The sequence below is a fragment of the Mirounga leonina genome, unplaced genomic scaffold (assembly GCF_011800145.1).
Source record: "Mirounga leonina isolate KUSES-001 unplaced genomic scaffold, KU_Mleo_1.0 Mir_151, whole genome shotgun sequence".
NCBI classification, from domain to species: Eukaryota; Metazoa; Chordata; class Mammalia; order Carnivora; family Phocidae; genus Mirounga; species Mirounga leonina.
In genome coordinates, this window is record NW_023270377.1 from 33,248,868 (window position 1) to 33,272,668 (window position 23,801).

At 36.5% G+C, this 23,801-nt stretch overlaps 1 protein-coding gene across 2 annotated transcripts in view; it reads left to right on the forward strand.

The window, feature by feature from the left end:
* TRAK2 (trafficking kinesin protein 2) overlaps positions 1–23,801 on the forward strand; it is a 67,013-nt gene that overhangs the window by 2,748 nt on the left and 40,464 nt on the right. The window contains exons 2-3 of one of the 2 annotated variants that reach the window (XM_035007383.1): positions 2,838–2,903; positions 3,822–3,865. The exons of the other annotated variant lie outside the window; for it this stretch is intronic. The gene's annotated coding sequence lies outside the window, so the exon portion shown is untranslated. The remainder of the gene's footprint in view (positions 1–2,837; positions 2,904–3,821; positions 3,866–23,801) is intronic. 2 annotated transcript variants of the gene reach the window in all.

A 23,801-nucleotide genomic window follows, 5' to 3' on the forward strand; every position in this document is an offset into this window, starting at 1 on the left:
GATTTGAACCCACTCTTGCCTTTCTTCAAAGCCCTTCTTCTTTCTTCTACTTTCCCTTAATAATCAAATCTTTATTAAATACCTTTGATGGGCTAGAGACTGTGCTAAGTGCTAGGGATTTAGCCCCTGCTTTTAAGAAACACAGTCTGAAGAGGGAAAGACACAATTGTTATAGTGTATTAATAGGATAGCAGTATACAGAATGCAGCATACAGAGGTTCTATAGAAACAGAGAGAAAGGGTAGTGAACTGTGCCTGTAGGGTGAGAAGGCTTGGTCCAGTCTTAGAAAAACATATGGGAATTAGCCTGGGCAAAGAAGAGGAAAAGGGATTGTTTGGGGCTGAATTTTGCCCCACCAAAATTTGTGTGTTAAAGTCCTAACCCCTGTAACTTCAGAGTGTGACTGTATTTGGAGATGGGGCCTTTGAGGAGGTGATCGACTTAAATGGGGCATTTAGGGTGGGTCATAATTCATTCTGACATGTGTCCTTATAAAAAGAACTTTAGAAACAAAAAGAGACACCAAGGATGTGTGCACAGAGGAAAAAAAATATGTGAGAACACTTTGAGATTTGATTTCTGGCCTCCAGAACTGTGAGGAAATACATTTCTCTCATTTAAGCTACTCAGTCTGTGGTATTTTGTTATGGCATCTATGCTATTTTGTTATGGCAGTCCTAGCAAACTAATTCAGGGATGTTCTAGCAAAAGGAATGACATACAAAAAGCCTTTGAGGTGTGCCAGGTGATTAGGTTTCATGGTAAGAAGCGTTGAGAGATGAAGCTGGAGATTAGGCTGGGGCCATATTAGGACAATTTTGTATGAAACACTAAGGAGCTGAACTTTATCCTAAAGGGGATGGCATGGAGAGGGTTTCTAACAGAGGAAAAACATTGAATATTGATTTTAGAAAGACTACTCTGACCTTTGTGGAGGATGGATTAAAGGGGATAAGACGGGAAGCAAGAAGATCAATTAGGTGGAAGCTGTACTAAATATTTTCTCAGAATATTGAAATGTCAAACTAAAACAGAACTATTGTTAACATAAGGGAGATTTTAAAGGGCACAGCTAACCCTTAGGGCAAACATGGAGGATTTAGGAAGAATTTGTATGTACCTCTTAGTACCTAGAAACTGGCTTTACTTTTGACATTTTGCTTTGCATGAATAAATAAAGCTTTACTCAACTATCACAGAATATTCAGTATTTTCCCACTAATAAACACTTTAATGGTGCTTACACCGTTCTAAGCCAAGTCCTTTGACAACCTTATGAAATATCTACTATTTCCATTTTATACATAAAGTTATCGAAGCACAGAGAGGTTAAGTAACTTGCCCATGGTCGCATAGCTAATGGCAGTGTTAGATTCAAACTCAAGCAGTCTGTCTTCAGAGTCTATGCTCCTAGCCATTATACTACATGTTGCCATATATTATTTATCAAGATCTTCAACTTCCTATGAAAGGAGGAGGAAGTAATACAGAAATAAATTGGGTATGTATGCTGTAGTGAGTATATAGTTTATCAGAGGAGATAAGGAATAATTATATGGTTAAAAAATGTCTTAGAGAAAAGTGGAGAGTATTGGGAAGTAATCTTACTTCAAGTTGGGACTTCTGGGAAATCTAGCATTGGGGAAAAGTGGCATTTGAACGGGGATGTGAAGAATGGCTACACTTCGAATATGTAGAAGGAGGGAGAGATTAAAGGTAGAAGAAATCACATGAACAAAGTTACAGGAGTGGGAATTTCCTGGTGTTTTTAAGGAGCTAGTAAATACAATCCTTTGTTTTGGCTGGGATATATTGTGTGGTTGGAGAATCTAGTTTGGGGGTCATGGGGAAACAAATGTCTGGGAAAGAGAGGTCTTAGGGATTGAGGGGCAACAAAAATTGTGAAGTTTGAAGTCAAATGATTGAGGTATATGCCAGATGTAATTATCTTTTAGGAGAGGATAAAGCTCATCTAGTCCCAAATTGTAAGTTAACAAGTCCTATCTTCACTGTCTCACAGATCCCTCTTATTGTTTCCATTCAACTCTTTTATGCCTTTATTACAATAATCCAGGCATAATGTGATAAAAATTTTAAATTATTTTTGTCTCTAATCTTTCCATTGTTGAAATTCATCCTATATTCTGACTCCAGTTTTATTTCTCAAATGTCACTTTTTAAAAAAAGATTTTATTTTTAAGTAATCTCTGCTGCTTAGAGTTGAAGCACCTAACGTGGGACTCGAACTACAACCCTGAGATCAAGAGTTGCATGCTCTCCCAACTGAGTTAGCCAGGTGCCCCTCAGATGTCACTTTCCATTTAGAAACTTGTTTCCTGTGGTATTAAGTTCAGACTTCTTAATCTGAACTTGTCAAATTCAAAGCTCCAAGTACTTTCCCAGTAATAATTCCCACTTAAATTGGTCTGTATACTGCTGCCAGACTGGCTCTGTCTGCTGTTGGCTCTGGGGCTTTTTTTTCTTTGTCCTTTACCTACTGGATATGCCTCTTCTCACTATCCAAATCTTTCCATCCTTGAGGAACCCACTTAAATCTTACTCCTATATGAAACCAGACCACTTCAGCTAGAAAAGAGCTTTCCCTGCACCTGACTGTATAATTTAATACTCATTAAATATTTATTATCTGGTGGTGTTATCCTCTCTTTGATATCCTAGACCATTAGATCTTAGGTTTAATCTAGATCATAGAACTCATTACAGCTCTCCCTAATAGATCTTAGATTTCTTAGATCTTTAACCTCCCTTAGGGCAGATTGTATACTGTTGTATGCTGTTGTATACTTTTTTTTTAAATCTCTTTTCCGTCTTTCAGTTTAATTCAAGAGGCATTTATTGAAAACTGCCCAATAAGCAGCTGATTGACCAGTTGTTAGCTCAGGTAATTTTATTGACATTTCTTATGTAACAGGCTTCTTAATATGTAATGTTCCTAGCTATACTACTGACTCACATAACCTTGGGGATATCCGGTTTAACCACACTATATTATGATTTATTTGTGCTAGAAAATGAGCATACTCGTGGTATAGAGGTGTAACTAATCATGTTGTAAAGATCATTGAGGTCTTTGAAGCTTATCCATATACCTCTGTCCGTGTTTGCCAAAGTTCAAGTTTTTTCTCTTTAGAAAGCTTTCTGACAATAAAGAAGGAATAGCTCAAATAAAATAGGGTCTAATTTAAGAGCGTTACACTATTTTGTGTTACAGTAGAGTTGATATATGCATTAATGGTGAAAGAATTCACCCACCAGTTCAGTTAATAGTTCATTTAACAACAAATATGTAATGAGTTGCTTAAGCTCCTGCTATTATACTCTTATTCTGATCAGCAAGGAAGAAGAAAGGGAGAAGGTAGGCACTTCCCCTTCCTTCCTGGAAGTAAGTTGTAATATGTGTTGTGAAAGAAACAATTTAGATGCTGAGTTAGAAAATAAAGATGGCAAGGGAAGATACTTTGGATCAGGTGGACTGGTAACTTCTCCCTGAGGATAATTTTTCAGCTGAGATTAGAAGAGTGAGAAGTAGTTACCATATAAAGAACAAGAGGAAAGAATATTCCAGGTACAGTGAACACTTACAAAGATCCAGAGATAGGAGAGAGTGTGATGAGGAAGTAAAAAAGCCTGACACAAGGCTGTGTCTCTTTAGCTGAGTCTGAGCAAGGAGAGTGGTGCAAGATGAAGAAAGAGAAGTAGTCAGGGGCTAGACTACACCAGATGTGTGGATTTTATTCTAGGGTTTTGGTTTTTGTTTTTTAAGGAGTTTAGCTTTTAAAACATTTTTCTTGTCTTACAGAGAAGAGAGAAACCAAGAAATTGAGCATGGAGGCCTGTTAAGAGGTTGGTTTGTAGACTAAGAGATAATGATGGGTAGAATTAGGATGATAGAAGAGGGGATGAAGAGAAATGGGTAAATTTGAGGTATGAGACTATACAGGATTGGTAATGGATTGGATGTGGAAGGTGAAAGAAAGGAGGTATCTACTGTTCAGTGGATCAGTTCAAGAATTACAGTCAGCCTGTGAGAAATTTGGATATCAGAAGAAGCCTGGTCCGAAGAGCCAGATTGGGAGTTATTAACAATAAAGAGGTAGTTTAATCTGTGGTAGTGGTTGATTTACACAAAGGTAAATGAAAAACAGCAGTAATAACACAGTCACGGTTGGAACTTTAGGAAGTATCAACATTTAAGGATCATGGGAATAGAGCTGGGTGATCCAATGAAGGGATTTGAGAAAGTGCATTCATTGTAAGATGTAGGCTTCAGGAGAGCCGTAGGAAAATTGAAGTAGGGAGTAGTCAACAGTATTGCACCAGAGATACTTAAAATAACAACTAAGAAAGTACCATTGGATTGGTTAGCAGGGCCTATTGGTGACTGAAGGGAAGGCGGTTTCAGGAAAACTCAGATTGTAGTAGGATTGAGGTATGAATAAAAGATGAGGAAAAGGGAAAGTAAATACTCTGAAGAAGCTTGACTGAAGACAGAAGGCAGTAGCTAGAGGGGAACCCAGAGTTTTGAGGAAGGGAGATTTTTAAATTTTAATTTTATCTGTTTTTAATCAAGTGGAAGATTTTGAGCATTATAATAGGCCAAGGAGGAGGGTGTGGCTAGTGGATAGGGATAACTGGTAGAGCAAAGTTTAGAGAAGTCAGGAGTAGAGACTTAAGTAACATATATTTCATTGTTTTTTCACTGGGTGGACATATACATATGGTAGACAAATTGAAAGGTATATGATGAAAAATAAGTTTCTCTCCCCCTTCTGTCTTCCAGCCACCCAGTTCTTCTAAGAGGATTGCTAATTTATGCTCACATTAACGAGTGTGCAAGTACATGATTGAGGTTATGCTTATACTTAATTCTCAGAGTTTGGAGAAAAAGCTAGCTATAGATTATGTGGATTTATTGGTGTGAGGAATAAAAGTAAGAGAGATGGAGAACAGATGGGGGTTCAGAGATGAGTATAAAAGACGTCTCAGAAAAGAACATTTAAGAGGGTAATGGAGGGCATGCCTATGGTGTGAGGCCCACAGGTGATGACTGAATTTACAGCAGCCCCATTTCCCATGGTTTTGTGACCTTTCCAGGAGAACTTAACTACTTCTTTATATTTAAAATGCATGTCAGCTTAGAAAATGAACTTCTCAAAAATTCATCGCTTAAGTAAAGTAAACACATGTTCGGGGTCCAAGTGCCAAAGCTCTGCTTCTATTCTTACTGCTTTGAGTCATAGGCATGTTGTGTGTGATACTTTGAGGTTATTCAGGCCAGTGGTATAAATCAAAACAAAGGGAAACTTGTTGGTTAAGAAAGAGCATTTTCTGTCTGAAGGAAGAAAGGAAGAGGAGACTAGAAACCAACTAAAATGTCTCTGAGATGGTACTACCGTTCCTAAAGCACATAATCTAACAACTTAAAAATTTTTTTTTTCAAATACTTGTATCTCTTTAGCTAGTACTAAGCTAAATCACTCTCTTTTCCTTTGTTTTATTTTTAGTCACAAATTAAGAAGACTACAGAGGAGACTTAGCAGTTGTGAGGTTTTTAAGAAGATATTTGATCATTTTCATTTGATGTGGGGCTATTTTTTATTAGCTTTATTTTGTCACTTAATTTTTTTTCCCAAGTTTTTGTTTAAATTCAAGTTAGTTAACATATAGTGTAGTATTGGTTGCAGGAGTAGAATTTAGTGATTCATCACTTAACATATAACACCCAGTGCTCATCCCAACAAGTGCCCTCCTTAATGCCTATCACCCATTTAGCCCATCCCCCCACCCACCTCCCCTCCAACAACCCTCAGTTAGTTCTCTATAGTTAAGAGTCTCTTGAGGCGCCTGGGTGGCTCAGCTGGTTAAGCGACTGCCTTCGGTTTGGGTCAAGATCTCGGGGTCCTGGGATCAAGTCCCACATCAGGCTCCCCCTGCTCTGTGGGGAGCCTGCTTCTTCCACTCCCTCTGCCTGCCACGCCCCCTCAGGAACTCATAAGCGAGCTTGTGCTCGCTCTCTGTCAAATAAATAAATGAAAACAAACAAACAAAAAAGTCTCTTAAGTTTGCCTCTCTGTCTCTTTTTTTATCTTATTTTATTTTTCCTTCCCTTTCCCTATGTTCATCTGTTTTTGTTTCTTAAATGGATGTGGGGCTTATTTTAAATGCATCCATAAACAGCTACAAATGCTGCTAGTGGAAAACATGATAAAACTAAGCAACAAGCCAAAGATTCCAATTTAGCCTTCCTATGACACTGAAAACTAGTTCTTTTTAGTTTTTACAAGAAAAGTGGGTACTGTGTTATTGCTATAAAAATGATAAAGCACCCTTTTAACAGCCAACTCATAGTTTTTCATAAAGAAAATAAGTGTTTTCTTTCAAATGTTCAATCTTTGCTTAATTTTTCAAGGCAATTCATTTAATTGATGTTGGACTGAAATGTATTAGTCAGTTTTGTTCATTAAATTACTTCTGTAGTTCAGTTTATTGACATTTTTCATCTTTAAGCTTATAGTTAGGCATGTATTGCGAGCCTACTATGTACCCGTTGCTTTTAGCTTTAGGGCATACAAAAATAAAATACCTTCATTTAAAGAGCTTATAGTGTTGTAGCAAGAAAGAAAGTGAGCACATAGTCTTCTGGTAACACCCAAGATGAGGAGTCAGTAAATACTGATTAAGGAGTAAATCATAATGAAAAATTTTACTATTTCCTAAACCATTTTTCCCATGTTTGTAATCCACTCTGTATTTCTCTATAGCAATTAACATTAAAATTCTCACAAAAGAGAGAAGAACCTATACTTTTCTTAGGAGACAGTAAAGAAGGGACAGAGTGTATTCTCATAGCCAGCCTATGGAAGAGAAAAAAGAACAGGTGAGAAAAGCACTTGACAAGATTGCTAAAGGAAGAGAAGCAAGCCAACTAAATCCCTACTGCTGGAGAGATGAAAGAAAGAGGTACTTGAAGAACCAGTCAAGGGCAGAAAAGCAGGTCCTAGGGTTCAGTCTCATGCAGACATCTTCTGGGTTCTCTGATAACCTGGTTATCTGGTTTCTCAGCCACAGCAGGTTGGAAAGCAGAGAGGCACACTGCAACAGCAAAGTGTAATGGTTGATAGCCTCCCGGTAAGGGGGGAGAACAAAATGAGAAGTAGACTTAAAATCTCCAAAAAATTAGCATTTCACACCATTTATTGTAGGAGGAAAGTGCTCTTTAAGAATTTATAATCCTGGAGGTTATAGCTGTTGTCACTATGTTATAATGCAGTGATTGCTAGTCATAGTAATGACCCTGAGTCATTAGATTCTTTTCGGTCTGTCCTATCTAAGGACTTTTTTCCCCCTCCCATGCAGTTGGACTTTTATCATTCTGTGTCTTAACTTTAGGGGGAAAATATCTTACTACCAATATTTTTAAAATAAGAAACCCTGTGGGGGGGGGGTTGCTATTAAATATTTTGTGGGTTTTGCCAGTGTGTCAAACCCATCTCTAGGGAATGTTTGCAACTTCCTTGTAACTGGTGGGCTTAATTGATATTGCTCTGCCCATAACTAACATCTCTTATAGAAACTCTTAAGAAGCCTATATAGATTTTTATAAATTGGGCTAAGAAACCCGTCAATTTTCAAATACTCTGACAGTCTTAGGTTTCTAATGTAGTTTCATTTTTCTCCCTACTATAGATTACAAGGATGTAACTTGACTAGAGGTTGATTCATTCATTCAATAAGTATTGAATACCTGGCATTTGTAAGATACTAAGATACAGGTGGACTTAATTTATTGGAATAAGGATTTATTTTGGTCTATATTCCACTAATTTTAGCAGCTCAGAACACATAACAGAATTATTCCCAATTTATGGTAATACATCTGCATTATTTTCTTGATACTGTAAAACAGCCCTTTTTTTTTTTTTTTTTTTAAAGCCTGGGTGGCTCAGGTCATGATCCTAGAATCCTGGGATCAAATCCTGCATCCAGCTCCCTGCTCACCAGGGAGTCTGCTTCTTCCTCTCCCTCCGCCCCTCCCCCCTGCTCCTGTGTGCGCGCTCTCTCTTTCAAATAAATAAATAAAATCTTTTTAAAAAAAGACAAAATCAAACTCAGATTTGGAGTTTTATGGCATATGATATACATAAAACAGATCATTCTGCTTCATTGTTAATACAGCCAACTTTGATATCAGATGACTTATTTCTAAAAATAAATTATAAAGCACTTAAGAAAAAATTGGAGACTAAAAAAGAAATTTGGAGGCTTGTTGTTTTTCTTTATTCATTAATCAATATGTATTTTTACGAAGTGGAGTGGAGATGTAGAATTTCTCAAACCACATACACTCACTGTCCTTCACACTCCTAGTCTCTTGCTAGTAGAGCCCAGAGGTTGGAGGTCCCAGCTTTGGAAAAACATAGTCGTGGGTTTGATTCTGGGCTCTTCCTAGCTTGGGCAAGTTAATTAACCTCTAAGCTTTAGTTTTCTTATCTATAAAATGATGACAATAATAATAATCACATTTTGGGGTTGTTGTGAGAATTAAAAAGGATCATGTGCATAAAGCATTTATTCCAGTACCTAGCACATAGTAAGTGCTCTGTGTTAGCTATTATTATTAGAAAAGACTGAATTTGGAACAGAATTGAAAATATATTTCTCTGTCATGCATTTTTCATTTGAAACACAGAAGGTTCTTGTGTCTTTATTATCAATTGTTTAACATAAACTGATTTTAGAAAACTTCTATAGTGCTAGTTTCACTTGTTATATTCTACAGTAAAGTCATGAATTTAACAAGGAAGTTTTGGATTGTTTTCATTGTCAGAAGAAGTAGTTTCTGCTCGGGAAAAGTTTCACAGGACAGTGAGGTCTCCTATTAAATTGTTCACATCTAGAAACTGAAGTTTTCTCAGTATACTCTGAGTTGATAGGTCTGGAGGAAAAGACACACTAAGCAAACTCACTGAAGAAGAATCAATATGCCAGGATGTCTGCTCTTAATATACAATAGAACAATCAAGTAAACTCTGTTTTGGTTTCCATAGTTACTGTATTTTTCCCTTATAGAAAAATCTTCAGGAGAAACCAAATTAACAAAAGTTGTGTGTGTGTGTTTGCGCGCAGGCACCCATGCGTGCTCACATTTAGACTTGGAGGACATCTGAAGCATAAGGAGCAGTACCCTAAGGGAATGGGGAGGAGTGGGCTGAGTAGCAATAGGCATTCCAAGAGACTCACTAGCTCAGAGTAGAAGAGGGCTGAGGCTGGCAGACCAGGTAGCCAGACAGAAGGGCTGAGGCTGGTGGACCAGGTAGCCAGACAGAAGGGCTTGGACTAAGGCCATAGCAACAAGCTTGGAGGACAGGAATAGGTGACTACATGGAAAGCAAGTATTGAGGAGAAGAAAGATGTCTCTTAGATTTTTGGCTCTGCTGATCAGGTGACTTGATAATATTAACTAATTAGTAAAGCAGGAAAAAACATTTCATGGGAAGATAATTTCAGTTTGGAAAGTGATGAATTTATGCTATTGATTATAAGCTGATACTGAGAGTTCCAGTTTAAAGTCATATGCCAATTTGGGATAAAGGTAGAGACTTGGGAAGTAATTATAATATAATTGGAAATTAAGGCCTTTGAAGTAGATGAGATTCCTTAGGAGAGAAAGGAGAAGGCCCATGATAAAATCCTGAAGAACTGGGGCTACTAGCTATTAATAAGGCAGGTGGTGAAAGAGGGTTCCTAAATGTTCGCAGCGGCCTACTTACTGTGCCCAACGAGCTCACTCTAATTGTCTCCTGAGTGGCAGATAATAGCCATAGCTCAAAAAATTGATCTGTTCTTACTTGGTTCCTGAATTTCATTGGCAAACCAGAATCATCCATTTCATGTCAGTTCTCCCCTTTATCTTGAAGTGCTGGAGTTGTGACAACTGGTTTGGAAAAAATGACTAATATTTAAACCTCAATGTAGTTTGAACGTCTCTTTGTAGAATTACAGTACTGAAATGGTTATATGTCTAGATATGCAGAATTCTAGAAATCATTCTAGAGGGCTCCTGGATGGTTCAGTCCATTAAGTGTCTGCCTTCGGCTCAGGTCATAATCTCAGGGTCCTGGGATCCAGTCCCACATCAGGCTCTGCTCAGCTTCTCCCTCACTCTCCCTCTGTGTGTGCACTCTCTCTCTCAAGTAAATAAATAAAATCTTTTTTTAAAAAAGAAATTATTCTAGAAGTATGTATGTTTATAAATATGTTTATAATATTCTGTCCTGACCACTCACCCCCATTTTAAGTTACACCCTGTTCCTGGTCATATAAGATTGCACGTCCTGTTGCCACTGATTACTTTGTTGATCTGAAGAGCTGTAGTGCTTACAGTTTTTCTTTTGGCATTTTTTGGAAACTTCTACTTTGGAAGGCTTTTAAGTATTATAAATTTAAAATAACTGAAGGATTTAGGATTATCTTAAGCCACCAAAAGCAAGTTTACATTTGATTGTTAGAGGGGACAAAAAGAAAGGAAGACATGGGTTTTCTGCCTTTTATTTAATTATTTCTGTTTTTAAAATTTGTATTTACCCATCCTACTGCTGTGTTAAAGTGGTGTTTCAAGGGGTCTTCTTAGCTATTTTACTTGAAAGTAAGCTCTGAAGAGCAGATTATACAGTAATACTCTTAAGTCTGCCAGCATGATTACATCTGTTCAGTTTCTTAATCTTTTGTGAACTCTTTATAGGTTTTCAGGTGATGATGTCTCTTGATTTAATCTAATACCTAAATTTTACCAGTCAACATTGAAAGAAAATACTTTATGATTTGTTGGGGAAGGATTTATTTGGTTCTAGAAATAGAGTACATATTCTTTTGTGGAATCTGTTGTATAAAATGTTTCTGCTCAAGGTGTTTCCCCCCATTTTTGATTAAGAGAACAGAAAATCCCAAACTCTGTAATGCCATTTACTCTGCATTACTCACTTTTGAAGACCTATAATGTTTTTTCCTTTTTTTTTAATCAAAAGGACATAAATTTCTGTTTAAAAAAAAAGATTTTTAAAATATAATAGCTATGGTGATTTTATTAATATCCCAGAATATAAATTCTTGACACCAACTGCTGTTGTGAACAAATATTTTAATATGTCTATAACCCAGATGTCAGCTGAGTGTCCAGACAGACCCTTTAAAACCTAAATGATTGGTTTGAACCTTCAGTTTCGTGTCATGGGGAAACCAAAACCCTCCCTAAGATTTCTACAAATTGCTGATGTTCTTCTGGCCTCTGAGCTCCTGCCATCTGGATGGGGCTTCTTTCCCTTGCCTTCTCTCTTCCTCTCCAGAGAAAGAAAAAGCAGTTATTTCCCTAGTCTTACGCAGAGCAGTTTAGCCTTCCTTTTGATGCTGCAAGGCCTCACCTTCCACAAGTGGCTTTTCTGTGTATTTTCCCAAACAAAAAGCTCCTAAGAGGAGCTCTGCTGTCGTATGTTAAGATGATGAAATGTGTACCTTATTAGGTATAATGTAATAATAATAACCCTTTTAGTAAATCGTATTTTTTCCATTTATCAAACTTTCAAATATTTAAATAACTCATACTAAACTCAGTCTCCACTCTTTAGAAATTCTAAGAAAACCCTATCTTGAAAAGGCTTTTGGGGCGCCTGGGTGGCTCAGTCGTTAAGCATCTGCCTTTGGCTCAGGTCATGATCCCAGGGTCCTGGGATCGAGCGCGGCATTGGGCTCCCTGCTCCGGGAAGCCTGCTTCTCCCTCTCCCACTCCCCCTGCTTGTGTTCCCTCTCTTGCTGTGTCTCTCTCTGTCAAAGAAATAAATAAAATCTTAAAAAAAAAAAAGGGCTTTTGCAAAATTAGAATTGAATATACTATATAACATCATGTAGCTCTTTTGCCAGATCATACAGAGAAGAGAGTGCTCTCTTAAAGGATATAGGATTCCAGATAGAGATTAAGTGTCAAGTTGTTCTTTCTCTTGGAGAAATAAATCAACATGATTTTGTGAATGTGAGACTGAAGTGTACCCTTTTGAGGTTTGAGTTTATTTAGTATCTTTGAGGTATTTTCTATCCCATTTTCTTTGACTAAACTACCATATGATATCACTAAATTATTTTTGACTGCCAGATAATAATTTGCTTTGTTTTTCATATTTCTAAGCCAATCATGATTTTTTATAGAAACGAGTTTGAAAAAAAATGGGTGATGGAAAAAGGCATAAAACTAGGGATGTGTAATTAGTAGGCAATTCTATCTTAAGGATTTTACATCTGTACTATTTCTTCCGATACTTACTGTCATGCTGGAATGTCAAGTAAAAGATGAAATTCCTGTCTAGTAGTAGAGTTTTGAAAAGATGATGTTGTTAATACTTATTCAGCTGTTTATTGCATTTTCTGTAAAAGTTTGGTGTCATTGCAGTTTTTTATATTCTGTGGTGCAAAATACCATGATTTGAGGTATAGACCAGAGGTCAACCAACTATAGCCTATGGATTCAGCCAGTTATGCGAGCTAAAAATGGTTTTTACATTGTTAAAGGGTTGAAAAAAACAACAAAGATAATTGATGATAGAAGCCTTATATGTCTGCAAAGTCTAAAATATTTACTACCTGGCTTTTTACAAAAAAGTTTGCTGACCCATGTTGTGGATTCTTGAGTTTTGAAGTGGATGAATAGGGGTGCCTGGGTGGCTCAGTTAAGCATCCAACTGTTGATTTCAGCTCAAGTCATGATCTCAGCGTCCTGGGATCAAGCCCCAAGTCGGGCTCCATGCTCAGTGGGGAGTCTGCTTGAGGATATTCTCTTTCTCTCTCTCTCCCCTTCTGCCTCTCCCCCACCACACTCACGCACATTCTCTCTAAAATAAATGAATAAATCCTTAAAAAATAAATAAAGTGGATGAATGACCTGTTAATTGTTAGGAAGTCACTGATGGAAACTGTCAGTGCTTATATAATTGTATATTTTGAGTACTGTGTAATTCACATTAAAATAATGGCATAGATTGATAATATGTTGACATGGGAAGATGAATGAGTAGGTTGCTAAACAGCATGTTAACATTATGTCTCCTAGTGAAAGATGGTAAAAGATTACAAGTAGCTTTCATTTGATTCTTCACATTTCTCTACTGCCCGGAATTTTTTTGAATTAATATATTACTTTATAATGAGAAACAAAGGTGTACATATGCATATTTTGTGTGTTGTGTTTGTGTGTTTGAAAGAGAGAGAAACTGAATGGAAATTTCCAGGGTGGCTTATGGCTGACTTTCATCAGATAAGAAAGAAGTTTAAAAAATGTAGCTTATTCACTACTTTTAAATTCTTACCGTCTTTGAACTTAAACGTTTTTCCCTTCAAAGTTTTACTAGATAACCAAGCACTTGAAAATGCCACTATTGAGGCCCAATCTCACTTTTTTTTTTTTAATATTTCTTTAGTTGAAATCTAATTACACTGCTTTAGTTAGGTAGGTGTGATATATAAAGCAAATGTTTCCTGTTCAGGCACATGTTCAAATTTTAAGAACTGAAGAGACACAAGAATAATTATATGAGAAGCAGTCTGCCAGAAGAACAGTAGGGTTTCCATAGGTTTTTTTTTTAATTTCCCTTTTATCCCATACCTTGCTCCAAATTTCCCCCACTTTCCAGCCCACAAGGCAAGCATTTTAATATCCTTATAAATTTAATGCAGAAAAAAATTTAATTTATTGTATAAATATCATTATGGTAGCTCTCTAATTTTGCTTCTTGCTTTATTCACTCAGCACTGTATTTCTGGGGCTGTGTTGCTCCATGCATGTATCCACTGCATTCTACCAATCTGCTCTCTAGCAAGTAGGCCCTCACCTTACTATCACTAATAGCAATACAGGAGACAGTCTCCTACATGTCTCTTTATAGGGTGATATGAGAATTTCTTTGAGATAGGTAATTACCACGGGCAAAATTGCTGGATCTTAGGGGACATATATACTTAATTTGACTACATAGTTTCTGTTGGTTCCTTTGAATGGCTATACTCCCATCATGCATTCTCACCGTGGGCTTTTTATTTGGGGAAATTTTTGTGAGAGTTTCCCTAACACCAGTAGTTAGTGACAAGAAACGATTACCTTAGGTAAGAATAGTTGTTAGAACTCCTGAATTAGTGCTAGGTGGCAGTGCCAGGTGAGATATATAGCCATGCTTTTTATAAGAGCATGTGCTTTTTGAGAGTAGAGCTGTTAACAATGTGGGAGGGTAGGAACTGATCTGAATCCTGAATCTTCTATGTCCAGATAACCAGGTACATGAAATGGTATTGTTTGTATTTTTTTTTAATTAATTTATTTATTTGAGAGAGAGGGAGGGGGCAGGGACAGAGGGAGATGGAGAGCGAGAATCTCAAGCAGACTCCCCACTAAGCGCGGAGCCCAAATGATCTTACGACCCTGAGTTCATGACCTAAGCTGAAATCAAGAGTAAGACACTTAAGTGAGCTGCCCAGGCATCCTGATATGGTTTGTATTTTATAATTCTACCTCTTTATTTAACTTTTAAATTATATTTAACACATAAATAATGTTTACTGTCAAGCACTGTTATATATGCTTTATAAATATTAACTCATTTAATCCCCATAACCTAGGAGAAAGGTACTATGATTGTCCCTATTTTATAAATGAGGAAACTGAGGCATAGAGGGATTAAGTTATCTAAGCATAGGTTTCTCAATTTTAATATTACTAATTAGGGAATATGGAGAACTAAATAAGAATCTGTAAAAAATAAATGAGTTGTATAGTATGTGTTACTTCATAGTCCATTACAAATACAAAGGTGCTATTTAACTTTTGAATACCAATATGTGTTATTCATCGTAAGGTCAAATTGGAAAGGGAAACACATCTACTAACGTGTTTAATATTGTTAATATTGTACTTCTAAGATTTGAAAATAAAATCCAGGGATAATGATAACCTTTTATTAGATGCCATAGTTGGTACTCCAGCACATTGGATGTGTGGATTTTCCAGATGGGTAAAATTTATCTTTTGATATTTTCTTTTAAATCCTGTTTTCATAACTTCTTAAAGAGTAGTTATGGAAGTATGATTTAACCTTTTCCTCATAATTGGGGTACTATTTTGTTAACTGTCATTGTACTTTGATGAGGATATAAATGTGAAATATGAAACAAAATGGCTTTTGATAATGACTAGACCTTGCTTTCTTGAAAAAGTCTAATATTTTTTTGCTTTTGGATTATTTGCCTAACTTTATAAAAGGTAAAGTAGGGAATGTGCAGCCACAGTTGTATAATGTGGCTGCTCTTCTATAAAATTGATCATTGACTCACAAGCAGTTCCTTATCTAGAAAACCTTCTTCAGTATTGGCTGTGGTGGTTTTAGTTCTTAGTGATTTGAAGACCCTGATGAATCACAAATACTTATTAGCTGTCACACATTCTCTTGCTACTCACTATTTGTTGAGGAAAGTACAGAGAAACAGTGTCCCTTTCCACTTCAGTAGTTTGGGCTAGATTACTTTGGGCTAGATGAATGTAAATTCATTATCCTTTGCAAACAAGACATCGGGCTGAAATTTTCTTTACACCTTTAATATTTGGCTTGAAATGAAATGTCAAGCACAAGACATCTAAAATTATTATCTCTAAATGTATAGGACAAAAAGCCCTGTTCTTGCATGGTAGGTTTACTTTCTTATAAATCTTTTTAAATGCAAACTCATCTGCTTAAAATGTATAATTTAGGAACTTTCTGGCTAGGGACAGAGTATACTCCAGAGCAGATTCAGCTCTGCTGATCATCATCAGATGGTCATTTTCAATTCAGCCAGTATTGTTATTTGTAGCATGTTTGTCTTATATATATATACAGTTTTGAGGTATTTTATAAGTATTACAAACCCCATTTTGTCCCTAAAAGAAATGCTAGTGATTGATTAATGGACACAAAAGTAGAAATAGTGTAAAAAATTGAAAGTGAGAAAATGACACCTGTTAAATATATGATTAGACAATAAGAATGATTATGAAGGCCATGAAAAACAACGTACCTGTGCAATTGACAGCCAAAGGTGAAGAAATGTGAATGTTTGAAATGGTTTTGGCAGGGGATCATTGTTAGAGTGGGATGTCTATTTAGTCAAAGATTCAGTTAAAGTTAGGAGTTCAAGAATTTAAAGACTAAGCATGGTGAATGCAAGTGCTGTAGTGGAAACTTATCAAAAACCACAGATGGCACCATGGGTTCACCGTTTTTCCTAATCTACAGGTGAAGCTCTGGTGTGGATTCCTTAGCTGCCAGAGGTTCACTCCCTTCTCATGTTGGTAGAGATTGTGGCAGGGAGGGGTTGCCTTCCTCAGCAAATGTTCATTGTAAACAAAACAGGACAGTTTTTAAAAATGCCCAAACTATATGGTTAGAAGGCAATGCGGAGCCCGTAAGCCTAAATCTCACTCATGGTTTTGGACTTTGAAACTCATGGATTTAACAGCCTTTTGGAATCCAATTTGTAAGTAGAGTTGTCTCCATATATTTCATATTCTGAAACCCTACTGATCTTTTTTTTTAAGGTGTATGTATGTATGTATGTGTTTGAGAGAGAGAGAGCAAGGAGGAGGGACAGAGGGAGAGAGAACCTCAAGCAGAAGCCGCGCTGATCACGGAGGCCAGCGGGTTGATCTCATGCCCCTGAGATCATGACCTGAGCGGAAACCAAAAGTTGGACGCTTAACTGATTGTGCCACCCAGATGCCCCAACCCTACTGATCTTTAAATCTAAAAAAGATCACTAAAAAAGAGGGACAAAGTATTTGCTGGACACAATTCCTTTTTCCTAAGGGTGACCTTTATAACTGCTGATAGAACAGCTGTGCTGAATATAGCCAATGTAATATACTGGGGCACATTAGTGCAGCTAGACTTGGTGTTGCTATGGGGTCTCTGCCGTTGTGAGCTCTGCTGCTCACTCCTCAGGTTGGATTTTGGTAGTGACACCAACCCCCGCTTTTTTTTCCAACTCTTTTTTTTTTTTAAGATTTTATTTAGGGACGCCTCGGTGGCTCAGTCGGTTAAGCATCTGCCTTCGGCTCAGGTCATCCCAGAGTCCTGGGATCAAGTCCCAGATCGGGCTTCTTGCTCAGCAGGGAGCCTACTTCCCCCTCTGCCTGCCACTCCCCCTGTTTGTGCTCGCTCGCTCTCTCTGACAAATAAATAAAATCTTTTTAAAAAGTCTTTTATGTTTACTTTAATTCTAGGCTCTGTGCTTCTGTTAAGATGAAGTTTCTCTGAATTGTTTTAGCCTTTTCTGTAAGGCTGTTTTGGCCATAATATGCTGTTTTAAGGAAGTAGTTAAGATTTTTTTTTTTAAGGCACAGGACCTATATTTTGGTATACACTGTTGACCATTTTGTTTCCATGGCTAGGCTAAACTAAATCATTAGCCATGTTGTTTTCTTCAGCAATATTTGTATCAGTGACATGTTTTGGTTGTTCTTTTTAAGTCTTATTCTTGTTTAAATAAGTCACTTGGCTGTTTTACTCTGTTTTCTCCTACGTGTGCATAAATTATAAAGGCTGGCTTCTTGTTAAATAATGCATGCTTGGTTGATTGAAGAAAAGCAGTGAAGTTGTTCCTGAAAAGAATGAATAAAGATCGAGCATAGAAAACGGTTGGTGCTCAACAAGTACTAAGAATATGTTGTACAAACTAGGAAGGGCACTGAAAAAGTGTTGTTTGTGCTTGCCACAGTTTGCCAGAAGTTTCTACTACATTTAGGACTCTGGCTCTGCAAGCTTTCTGTTTTATTCATGCATCGAGAGGTAGAAAGAAAAATGATTAATGGCACTAAACTAACATCACTTGTTACAGGATAGGAAGTAAATGGGATTTCTTATGTTAAGAGAAGATGCCATTTAGTGGCCAAGAGTAGGGTTTACATTGTTCCCAACTTTGTATAAGGCACAATAACAGTAAAGACAATAAAATAGTACTATTTGGTGATGATAGAAATAAAAATTAATATTTGCATAGCATTTACTGTAATCTAAGGTATTGTTCTAAGAGCTTTACATGTATTAACTCTTGTAATTCCCTCTTGTAATAGGTGTTCCTATTATCCTCTCATAACTCACTTAATCCCCATAGCAACCAAATAAGTAGACCTCGTTATTAGGCCCGTTTTGCAGATGAAAAAACAAGATTAAGTAATTTGTCCATCCTACAACTAGTAAGTGGTGGAATTGGGACTCAACTATAAGCAGTCTAGCTCCAGTATCCATGTTCTTAACCACTGTAGTAGGCTAACTAATGGCTGCTGAGGACACCCAGATCCTAATCCGCTGGAACCTATGAATATTACCTTCTATGGCATAAGGGATTTTGCAGAAGGGATTTTGAGATGGGGAGATTATCCTGGATTATCTAGTTGGGCCTTAAATGTAATCATAGGTGTCCTTATGGGTGATTTGTCCGAAGAAGGTTACGTAGCAATGGAGGCAGAGAGATTTGACGATGCTGTGCTGCTGGCTTTGAAGGTGCAGGCAGGGCCCCTGAGCCGAGGAATGCAGAAGCTAGAAGCTAGAAGAGACAAGGAAACGGATTCTTCCCTAGAGCCTTCAGAGGAAGCACAGTCCTGCCAATACCTTGGTTTTGGTCCATTGAAATCACTCCATCCTTTGATGTCCAGAACTGTAAGATAATGAACTGGTGTTGGCTTAAACCACTAAATTTGTGGTAGTTTGTTGCAGCAGCAATAGGAAACTAATATAACTACTGTGCTATGAGTAAATGTACTAGTTATAGTTAAGGCTTTTATTATAACAGCCCTTCCCCAGAATCCTTGAAGGAATGAGCTTCAGTAGTAATCTCCCTCAGTAGTTTTCTTGCTTTATAAGGCACTTGTCACTTTATTGCTTAGTCCTTTTCTCTTTCTATATGAAGACTATTCAGTCTTTAAACTGCATCTATTACATAAACAGGGTAGCTATTCTGAGCTTAGAGTTGGCTGTTGAGCCAGAAATTTAGTATTAGGCAGAAGACATCATCTTTTGTTCAGGCCCAAACAGAAGGGGGAAGCTGAAGGGAATGAGCATGTTAGTGTCTACTGTATGTCAAGTACCAAACTAGGAATTTCTATTTTTTATTTAATTCTCATACCTGACCCTCCCTATAAAGAGTAGTTAATTATCACTCTCACCTTTACAATGACGAACTGTTAAATAATGTGCCAGAGTCAGAAAACCAGTAAATAAGATGAAAATTCAGGCTTGTCTAATGCCAAGGTGCATACATTGTTTTATACTCAGCATTGCTACTCCACGCTAATCCTACTGAGGAGCTCGGATCTAGACCAAGGCATACCCAAAGGGTTTATACTTAGTTCTAAAGAGTCATTGGGAAGAACATATCATTTGCAGATCATCCCTGACCTGGTGCACACTCTTCATGTTAGGCAGGTTCCTGGATTACTCTGGAGGTCTAGATTCTTCCTGCTGACTCTAAAGATGGACTTAGTTCTATATTCAACTTGGTTTTCTTTATTTTTGTATTTAGAGTTAACACTAAACAATTAACACTACCTCCAAAACTAATTAAAAAGTGATCCTCTAGAGTAAAGATCTAGAGTCCATAGTTGAAACTTACACAGTTTATTTTCTGTTTTCTATGTAATACATATAAATATTTAAAAAAAGAAAAAATATGAATGCTAATGTAAATATTAAAGATTAAACCAGCTAGTGGGTAAGTCTCTGGCAGGTAGAATGTCCCAAGGTTATCATTAGATTTTCACAATGTTCTTTGATTAAAATATGGTTAAGAACCATAGTTCTGTTTAAAAACCAGTTTGGACCAGTATGAGAAGCACTTGCTTCTGTTCTCTCCCTTTTCATCCCCTTCCTCCTCCCTCTCTTCTTTCTTCCTTATCTTCCTCTCTCTACTTCTTTCTTCACAAGCAAATTTGTAACTTACTATGTTTTAAAAAATGCTTTCTTAGAAATTGAAATAACTTTAAATACACTTGTAAGTGTAGAAAGAAGAAGTCTGTTCATTACTGAAATTCTTCTAGAGGTAGTGATCTAATTATAAGTATCTAAATGTAGGGGGAATTCCCTGTTTAAGAAGTTGATCAAGGAAATCATTGATTTAGACAGATGATTATTTGATGCTTGAATTATTTTACTACTAGATCAGTTGGCAAACTTACTCTATAAAGGGTCAGGTAGTAAATATGTTAGGCTTTGCCTGACTGTAAGTTCTCTATTACAATTACTAAGCTCAGCCATTGTAGCATGAAAACAACCAAGTTGACAGTGGATCAACAAATGAGTCTGGCTGTGTTTCAGTAAAACTTTATTTATGACACTGAAATTTGAATTTCATATAATTGTCACATATTATGAAACATTTTAACAGATTTTTTTCAACTATTTAAAGATATAGAAACTATTCTTAGCTCACAGGTTATACAGGAACAGGTGGCAGGCCAAATTCAGCTTTCAGGCAGTAGTTTGCTGACCATGCACTAGGCCTCTTATACACTACCGTGTTTATTCTTATATTTGTATTGCCATTCTATTTTTAAAAATATACTGCTGGGTTTATAATCTAAAATCGGGGTCTCTGGAGTATTATAATTTAAAAGACTTTGGTAAAGATCATAGGTGACATAAAGACTTATGTAGTAGATGGTTTTGGTTGCCTACTCAAGAATCATCATCTCCTCCCTCACTTCTTTGGTGGCAGAACCCCTAGTTGAGATTTTGTTCAAATACCTGGTGGTCATATACTTCAGGGGACGTTGTTTTCTTCCTCCTCCCAATTTCTGGGTGTGGGGGTGGGCAGATAAATTTTTATTGGTTTCATCCAATTTTAGTTCCATTCCCCTTGCAGTGATTGATTTAAGAATGGCAATTTGGACAATAAGGTACACAGGGAAGAATTCAGTTGCATACAGTAGACTGATCCTGGATATGAAAATGAATTTTTGACAACTGGAGTTAAAGTACCTAAAAAAAATACTTTTGAGTATTAACTTCATTTTGCACGGGCTAGTGCAGATTGCTGTATTGACAGACATATTTCAAGAAAACAGTTCCATGTAGAATAGAATTTTTTGAAAGTTTTTATTTATATTCTAGTTAGTTAACATGCAGTGTTATATTAGTTTCAGATGTACAATATAGTGATTCAACACTTCCATACAATGCCCCGTGTTCATTACTAGTGCACTCCTTAATCCCCATCACCTATTTCACACATTCCCCCCACCCCACTTCCCTCTGGTAACCATCAGTTTGTTCTCTATAGGTAAGAGTCTGTTTCTTGGTTTGCCTCTCTCTCCCTCTCTCTCTCTCTCTCTTTTCCCCATTGTTCATTTGTTTTGTTTCTTAAATTCCACATATAAATGAAATCATGGTATTTGTCTTTCTCTGATGTATTTTGCTTAGCATAATGCTCTAGATCCATACATGTCATTGCAAATGACAAGATTTCAGTCTTTTTTATGGCTGAGTAATATTACAGTGTGTGTGTGTGTGTGTGTGTGTGTGTGTGTGTGTACCACATCTTCTTTATCCAACCATCAATCCATCGATGGACACTTAGGCTGTTTCCATAATTTGGCTATTGTAGATAACGCTGCTATAAACATCGGGGTGCATGTATCCCTTTGAATTAATATTTTTGTATTCTTTGGGTAAATACTTAGTAAGGCGATTGCTGGATCATAAGATTTTTAACTTTTCAAGGAACCTCCATACTGTTTTCCACAGTGGCCACACCAGCTTGTATTCCCACCAACAGTGCAAGAAAGTTCCTTTCTCTCCACATCCATGCTAACACCTGTTGTTTCTTGTGTTGTTGATTTTAGCCATTTTGATAGGTGTGAGGTGATACCTCATTATAATTTTGGTTTGCATTTACCTGATGATGAGTGATGTTGAGCATCCGTTCATTTATCTACTGGTCATCTGTATGTCTTCTTTGGAAAAATGTCTGTTTATGTCTTCTGCCCACTTTTTAATTGGATTATTTGGGTTTTTTGAGTATTGAGTTTTATAAGTTCTTTATATATTTTGGCTATTAACCCTTTATCAGATATGTCATTTGCACATATCTTCTCCTATTCCTTAAGTTGCCTTTTAGTATAGAATTTAAATTTTTTTTATTAAAATTCTCTGAGTTCAAATATAGAAAAATTATGTCAACATAAAATTATAAACTCCTTTTTTGGGAAGAACTGTTGTTTATTCCATTTTATATTTTTTCCTTACAAAATGTATTTTTCAAAAAGGCAACCCTATGCCAATAACCACAGAAGTTTTTGAAATTTTACTGGTCCATGTAAACCTGAAAGTTGGTAATGGAAATCCTGGTCTGTACTCAGTAAATTCCATTCTTACCATCTCACTTCCTTACTCCTTGCAGCCTAGCTTTGGGCCCAACTTCTTGGCTGAATTGGTTTCTAGAAGGTTAATATTGATTTTATGGTCCTAGTACCCCCTTTTTTAAACGAAATCTCTTCTTTGCCTTTTCTGTAATGTTTAATTCTGTTGCTCATTTCATCTCTGAAACTCTCTTTCCTAGTATTTACTAAGAATGCTTTTCTGTTCTACCTCAGTGACCATTTTTCAGTCTCTTTTAATGCCTTTATTTTGTTCCTTTCCATTTTGGGGGGTAACGCTTGTAAAACACTGAATGTTTACATGCCTAAAAATAGTATGCATGAGAATGAATTAGCCACAAATAGAAGCTGCAAGTTGCTAAGTAGAGACTATTTGGTAGAGACTGTCTTTTGATATAAAGCCAGGCTTATAATTAGTATTGAACTGTTTTCCTAACTGATAACAAGTACACACACATATTTAATGCATTACATTCATTTGTGTACCATTATTAAACCATTTCTTTATGGATATTTTCATTCCAGTTGTGTGTTTATGCTTTAAAAAAATACCATATGGGCATTCTTGTGCCTATATTTTGTCATACTTAATGAGTATATCCATATTATAAATTCCCAGTGGTAGAATTGTTGAATTATGGTGTATGTGCATTTAAAAGTTTGGTAGACATTGCCAAATAGCCTTTCAGAAAGCTTGTACCAGTTTGCACTTTTATTAACATTATGAGTGCTGCTTTTCCACCCTCTCCAACAATGAATATAATAAAACAATGTTTGCTAATAATAGGTGAAAAATAGTTTCTTTACATTTTGATTTAGTTTTGAAGCTGAGCATCTTTTATATCAGTAGTTTTCAACTGGGAGTGATTTTGCCTACCAGGGGAGATTTGGCAATGTCTGGAGAAGTTTTTGGTTTTACAACTGGGAGAGGGTCTGGGGGAGAGTATTTTGCTGGCATACTGCTAAACATCCTGCAATGCACATGACCAAGTATTATCCCCAAATATCAGTAGTGCCAGAGTTGAGAAACTCTATATATTATTCTATATCATCTCCCTTGTTGGTTTTATTATCTGTAAATCTTGAGTTATTTTATTGGTTACTTTAGGGTTTATAGTATACAGCTTTAACTTATCACAGTTTACCTTCAAGAGATATTTTACTATTTCATGTATAATATAAAAGCCTTTTAACCGTATATTTCCATTTTTCTCTTCCTGGTCTTTGTGCTATTATTGTAATACATTTTACTTCTGCATATGTTGTAGACCCCATAATACATTTGTTATTATTATTATTATTTTACTTTAAACAGTTGATTATCTTTAAATTTTTTTAAACATT